Below are 7,882 nucleotides of genomic sequence, written 5' to 3' on the forward strand. Positions count from 1 at the left end.
CATTCTTCCTGAGTTTGTTACTCACTAACCGGTAACATCTCATCCTTTGGCTTCCCCGGGAAAGTCTTGTCTAGATTGCCCCAGCGGAGTTGTGTTTCTATTTGTGTTGCTGTATTGGTATTCTCCCCAGTACACGCATTTCACGAGTCAGCTTGAGTCTTTCCAACGAGAGTGTTTTCCATTGGAAGTCTTTTGTTCCCCAGTGTGAGTCCTTTCGCTTACCCAGTGAGGTCTCCGGTTAGATTTCTGTTATCCCTTAATCAGAGTCGTGTCTTGCGTACGTTATGTCAGTTTTGTTTTCCCCAAATCGGAATCGTGTCCTGCTCACGCATTTCTTTTCTTTATTATCCCCTATAAGAATCCCCATAAGAGTCGTGTTAGAGTCTCTGTTCCTGGTGAATGTATTACTCCGATGGATCGTCTTTTCTTCTGTGTGAACCATATTCCCCACAGAGTTTGTGTCTTTTACATGCATACATTTGCATCATGAGGTCTCTTAGGGACCAAAATTTGTCTCATTACTGTTATTTAAGCCCATTCTACCGCGTCGAGATGAAGATTTCTAAACTTCACTGCTCCGGCTAGAATGACCTTAAATAGGGGCATCTGTAAGACCCCAATTTTGTCCCTAAGATCCCCTAAGGCATCATATCATATCATATCATTGCCTCAAGGATCATTATGCACCTTTGCTTGCCTCCTAGTGGGTGGGTATCTTGTGAGTGTGGTTCTTGATCACCAAGCATGTTTAGCACTTGTATATCATTGCTTTTCATTTGTTTACTAACCAAAAGTACAAAAATATTGTCATCTAACCTTGCTTCTTGCAGCTGAAGCAAACTAGGTCAAACAGTCAAATCATTCATTGAGCAATGGATGGTGGCCATTCTTGAAGAATTTGGGCACCATGATCATTCATAAGAGATTCATATGAGTTATGGTATCATTTGGTATCAAGATCTCAAGAGAAAGAGGCTTGAAAGTCATCAGAACATGGCTCAGTCAACCAAAACCCTAACAAAGTCAATTGTGGTCAACTGTGCATTTAATTAGGGATTTGAAGGTGTGAGATGGTTGGAAAGGTCTCATTCATGTCCATACAAGCCTCATATAACATTTCAAAGATCCACATTGAAGAATTGGAGGTCAAACAAAAAGTTTCCCAAAATAGTAATGACCTGTAATTTTCAACTACCAAAAATGGAAAGTCATTCTCCTCAAAATTACATGTCCAAGCAAGCTTCAAATCAAATTTTGTCCAACATGAAAGTTGAAGATCTTGCTCTTGCCTTTCCAAAAAGTCCAAGAACACTCATTTCTCATTTGTGGTTGACAAGTTATGATCAAATCATTTTCAAGAATTTTGGAATTTCAAGGAGGCATAACTTTCAAACCATTTGGCCAATTTGGGTGATTCTTTTTTGAGCAAATCCCATTTGACATGTACTATCACGATCAATCATTACATTTCATCAAAAAGCATCACATAAAAAGGTCATTTTTCAAGTGAACCAATTAAATTTTGGTGGGAGAAATAGTGATTTTCAAAAATACATGGAATTTTCATGCCAAGCCAATTCAAATTGCTTCTAAACATGATTTGTGACTTGCTTAAACTGGTTGTGCACTGTTCCATTGGTTCAAATTGAGAAAGGGCAATTTTTCCAAATTACATAACAAGCTTCATCCACTAATCCATTCCAACTGTGCTAATCATGATTAAGAAGGTGGATTAACAGGACTATAAGAGCCTAATTGTAACAGAAATTCGAGATCCACAATCATTTTCTCAGATCCAAATCACAAATTCTTCAAATTCTCTCAAATCTTCTCAAAACTTTTTCTCATTTTCCATCGAATTTCTTGATTGTTCTTGCTTGCTTTTTGTTCTAACATTCATCTGCAAACCTTGTTGTGTTGAATTGCAGCCAGATCGTGCATAATCCAGGCCAAAATTGCAGCTGTTGAAGCAAGCTCACTCACATGGCAGTTGGAATTTCAAGGAGAATCGTGCATTGCTGAGCTACTCCTTCGCATCCATACATCTTCTTCATCATTGTAGAATTACTGTTTCACACTTTCAGACATCAAGAAGCTCAATTACAGTTCTGCATAATCAACAAGGTGAGAATTCGATGATCCTAATTCGTGAAATCAATGTATGCGTCGCGTAGATCTTGGCACGTAGGTCATGTTAAACTTTGAATCGTGTCGTTTCGTTAAGTTTTGAGCTAGCTATGCTGTTTTGAACTTTGACACATGAATCTTCCATGGCTCGATCCGTTTAGCATGAGTAGAATTAGGTTAATTGCTTGCTGGATTTGGGATGTATGTTGTGAGAGGATTCGAATGGTGTAGGTCTCATGAATTTCTGTGTAGATTTGTTCTTGAGCTCAAGAACACTCAAGAACATTAGGGTTTGGTGTTTCCAGCGCTGTTTGATCCATTTTGCCCGTGCCTGCATGTTATTTTCTGTTTTCGGAGCATGCGTTGGGCCAAGTGTCGTGTTCTGATTGGAGCTGCGTTTCCTTTAATGAAACGCAGTGTTTCTGCTTGGCGCCTGAATTCAAAAGTTCCACTGAATTACCAAAATGCCATGCGTTCATATTATTTCCTTTTATTTTGTTAAATGTTTGTTTCATTTTCATCATCAAACTTCAAAAAATCATAAATAATTCTTGGATGATCCAAATTGTGTGGGGATTTTTGCATCCATCTCCATTTTTCATCTAGTTTTTTATAGGCATGATAACACAAGTTGTGCACGGCTGGTTTTTATTTTGGTCTAATATCTTTGTTCATGTATGCGTTTTTCCTATGTTTTGCCATTTCATTCATGAAATCTTGATGCTTGCTCCAAAATGCTTGAAATTTTATATGCATGATCTAGACTCATTCCTGGTGATTTTGGTATATGGTTTGCTAATTTTGCCTTTCTAGATTGAGAGATATGATGTGATCTTCATGAGTGTGACAATGTATGTCACGCTAGGTTTTGTCCAACTTCTTGAATTTTGTTTCCATACTTGTGCTATGCCAATTGCTCTAGAGTTTTGCATGTGATTACTTCTGTATGTCTAGTTTGAGCATGATTTTTTGTATATTTTTTTTAGATTAATTTCCTATTTGATTGGGACTTTCTTTGTTGTTTAGTCATTTTTTGAACTTTTGTGGAGTGTTCAACTTACATGACGTGTGAAATTCTCATGCCTTATCATATGAAGCTGAAACTTTGTGGATTGATTCTTAACATGTTTAACTTCATTTTGGCTTTGGTGTGGTTCATTTATCTTATGCCATTTCTGTTTTACACTTGCCTCAAGTTGATACATGATTTGTGGCCTTAATTGAGTTTGTTCTTGCATACTATGACTTCATGAATTTAATTTCCATACTTCCTCTAGTCCAAATAGCATGAAATTTGGTGTGTTACTCATTGAATATGTTCTGTTTAAGCTTGAATTTTCTGGGAATTTATTGAGCTATTTTGGTATTGGTTTGATTGTGATCATTCCGTTTGCTCCAATGTGATTCCAAAATGCATAGTTTGACATGTTTAGCTTATGAAATGGATTTGGTGAATAGTTTTGATGTGAGACCAATTGGATTCTATTCTTGTTTGATAAATATTGATTTTAATAAATTTTCACTTGCTGTTTTGAATTTTTCACCTCCTTTTGACCCTAGGCTTGTCCTAGTGGTCTCACTTCTCACATTTGAGTTGTTTTTCAGGTTAAAGAAGCAATTGCTTTAAGGAGATTAATTCAAGTTGATTGAGTTTGGTTTATTTGATTATCATGAACTAACTTGGTTTGTTTTGTAGGATGCTAACTCATTTGCTTTGAGTTTGTGCTTTGCACATGTGGTTGATTGTGTTGACTGTTGGTTCTTATGCTGTCTGTTTTTGACTTTGTGACTTGAATACTGATTATATTTGATTGATTTCAGGTACCATAGTCGCTTTAGTTCCTTTGGGAACTTGCTATTGCTTTGCTTTGCTTAAGCATTAAGGTAGACTCTCTTGTCTCCATGTAGTCTGGAAGACCTGGCTTGTTACTTAGCCAGGCACCTGTCTGAAGTCCTCCTTAAGAGGCAATGTTTGTGATTGTTTAACTTTGTCCCCGTGCAGGAAAAGACCTCATATGAGGCAATTGGTAGATAGAAGAGATATGTAGCCTATCTCCTACTATTCTGTGAGTCACTCACCTTTCTCACACCATATGTGTTGATGCATAGTGAGTAAAAACCCAAGATCTATCGAGTCTAACTTGTGGAGAGAGTTCCATCTTTCTGAACTCCCACACCTTCTGATATTCAATGCTCTCCCTGACCAGGGATAAGAGTGATGAGGCACACCCCTCATATCCTTTCATCTGCTTCACCTTGGCTCTCAATGTCAAGGTTAAGAGCATCATTTACCCTATTCCAGTTGACTTTTAAGTCTAACCCTTTGATTGAGCCTAATTGTTTGGTTATAGTGGGTGCTAAATGACTTTGTTTGATTGATTGCTTGTTGCATTTGTACATGTTTGCTTGCTTGCCTTTGTGCACTTATCATCGTTGATTGCTCATTATTGCATGATCATCATTGCATATCTTGTGGTTTGTTTGAGTTTACCCATTGAGGACAATTGTAAGACCATGTTCTTTGGCCATTGTTCCTAGGATTTGGAAGGGACAGAGTGTAAGACCATTTCACTTGGTCACTCATGTCCATTGCTTGGTGCTTGTTTGTTCGTTGTATGTGAGGATGCAATTATAAGTCCATGTTGTTGGCATTTGTATTCCTATGATCATCCTTTGGAGGTTGGTATAAGCCCAGATAAATTGGCATCTGACATGCAAGTTTTGTTTTACCTTAGGAGATTGGTGTAAATCCATTTATTGGTATCCGATATCCGCTTTAGCTTTGTGAGATTGGAGTAAGACCATTGATTGGCTTCCGGTATCATTGTTTTGTTTTACCTTAGGAGATTGGTGTAAACCCATTTATTGGTATCCGGTATCCGCTTTTGTTTGTGAGATTGGTATAAGACCATTGATGGCATCCGGTATCACCTTGCCTTTTATTTGCTTGCTTTGTTGCCTATTCCTAAGGACACACTTGAATCATCTTCTATATGATCTCAAGAGGTGAACCTTTCTAAGAAGTTTTACATTCCATTGTCCATACCCTCTTTGTCCTAAACCTTTTCACATTGTTAATTCAAAAAACTTTGACTTGTTGTGCAAACATCTTCATGTCTTTTCAAGTTAGAAACTTGGACCCTAAGTCCTTGACTTTTCAAACTTCACTTTTCATAACACTTCTTTGAATCAATCTTAATCATACCTTGACCATATTTTGTGAATACTCATAACCAATTAACTTCACCCATTTAATTTTTGTGGCTTCGCCCACTGTTAATATGTTTTCATGCATTAGCCTTAGGTTTCAATTACCATAGCGGTTGATGTAAATCTTACCTTATCCTTAGTGAGTTGATTGTAAGTCTTCCATACTTATTATAGGGTTACCCCCTCACTAGTATGTTGAAGCCGTCCTCGCATGGTGGATTGTTGATTCAGGTTGAGTTTTCTCCCATTCGTAATGAAAAGCCTTAATGCTTGTGTTTTAAAATGAACTCACTAATTTTTGGAAATCTTTTAGCCGAACTACGGCGTTTTGATCCTTACCTTTGATGGAAGGTACGTAGGCAACGGGTTCATCCGTTCAAACACAAAAATAATAAAATTGCATATTCTTTTCTCCTCATCCCATTCATGTTTGCACAATATGTCAAAACAAATAAACATTTCTTATGCAACAAGTGTGAAAAGGGCTCCCTAGGAGTACCTAGGACGTGATGGGTGCCTAACACCTTCCCATTGCGTAATTTACCCCTTACCCAGACTCTCTGATCTTTTTCATTAGTTTTCTACGTGTAAAACTTCTTAGGTTTTTGTTCGCTTTTTAACCAGTCCTTAGGATAAATAAAAGTGTGGTGGCGACTCGATTCATTGTATACTTTGCTTATGGTTTAATCAATAAATCATATAGCGACGAATACACCGCTACAAATTCTTCGGAACAAGCTCTTTCCTTCCCTTCCTATGAATCTTGCGCCAAGCGCGAACCATCCTGCCCTTCAAGTTTTGGGGATCTTTACCCTCTTAAAAGAACACACCTTCTAACAAAATGTTATTAGGTTTATCCTTTAAGGGGAACCCAAGCTGACGGCGTGCCAAAATAGGGTTGTAGTTAATCCCACCACATGTACCAAGAAGAGGCACATTGGAGAATTCACCACAAGAATCAATAATCTGGACACCATCATATACACGATTGTACCAAAAGATATCATCATTAGTGAGAGACATAAGTCTCGTGGACCACCGTAGACATCCTTTGTTCTCCTTGAAGGTGAGCGTCTGTGGCAAGTACGAAATAAACCACTTGTACAACAGAGGCAAACAACACACAATGGTACCACCACCCTTTGCATTCCTCATATGCAAAGAGAAATAAGTGTCACCCAACAGAGTAGGAACGGGATTAAGAGTAGAGAATATCCTAATAGCGTTCACATCCATAAAATTATCGATGTTGGGGAATAACACTAGCCCATAGATGAGAAGTACAAATATGGCTTCAAAGGCGTCCTCACTCATGGCCTTACCAAACAAAGTAGCTTGGGCAAAGAGGAAATCAGATGGGAGACCTTGAATTCCACCTTTGGTAGTCATATGAGAACCAATATCAAATACATCTATGTGCAACAGATCAACAATCTCTTGGGAAGAAGGAACTCTCTCCAAGCCACTGAACGGCAACTGATCTAGGATAGGTATACCCACAAGATAGGCATACTCCTCAAGCGTAGGCAAAAGCTAGAAATACGGAAAAGTGAAGCAACGGTACAGAGGATCATAGAACTGCACCAACACACTCATCAGACCTTCATCCACCTGAGTAGCGAGAATAGACAGAAGCTTCCCATGGCGAGCTTTGAACTCCAAGGGATCTAATACATAGGATGTCAAACTCCTTAACTCTTTCAAGTCGGGTTGTATGAAACTGTACTTCTTCGTATTCCTTCTTTGTTTATCCATGTCTAAAAATTTGCAAATAGACCTCTTAAGTTCCTTGAAAATTTTCTCATTGTTGATGATATGGATGCAAATGAATGCATGGATGCAACAATCACACTCAAGGATCAAGCAAGTCACACCACACAAAGGTCACAGGACAGATCAAGTCATCCTTAATATCAATCATCCATTTTGGTGGATTATGGTTTACACCTTATCAACACCCAAGTTCCATTGATATTAAGGATATACGAGAACGGATCAACCGCGAATCAAGGGTTTGTTGCAAGTCACGAGCATGGAGTCTCGGTTAAGAACCACCCAAAGAGAGTGTACTATGGTTAAACCTGACAATCATGTTCTATAAGAGGTTCCCATAGTCATCATCCCATCTTTCGGATATTATCGGATAAACGACTACTCGTATTCCAAAAATATTCTCAAGAGAGACTCTTATGAGTGTAGTATCGCGTAAGAATCGTATCAAATCTTACACTTGAACGATCTTCGCACTACATCCTAAAATAGGCCAAGATGGGATAGGTAATCTATGGTCCTTGGCTTCTAAGGTCTATATTGGAAAGAGTAATGCCTAACCACGACTACTCGTGTGACATTATTGATCCCAACAAAACCTCCACCAAGTGAATGGGCTTGCAAGTCAACTTGCTAAGGAATAACTCCACACAAGTCAACAAGACTATGCCATTCTCCTATCGTAAGTGCACTCGAATTCGGGTATAGAACTCATCTCACAAGAGACCACCAAGCACACAAGCAATTCATATATATCAAGCAATTCATACATTAC

The sequence above is a fragment of the Lathyrus oleraceus genome, chromosome 3, assembly GCF_024323335.1.
Source record: "Lathyrus oleraceus cultivar Zhongwan6 chromosome 3, CAAS_Psat_ZW6_1.0, whole genome shotgun sequence".
Classification (NCBI taxonomy): Eukaryota; Viridiplantae; Streptophyta; class Magnoliopsida; order Fabales; family Fabaceae; genus Lathyrus; species Lathyrus oleraceus.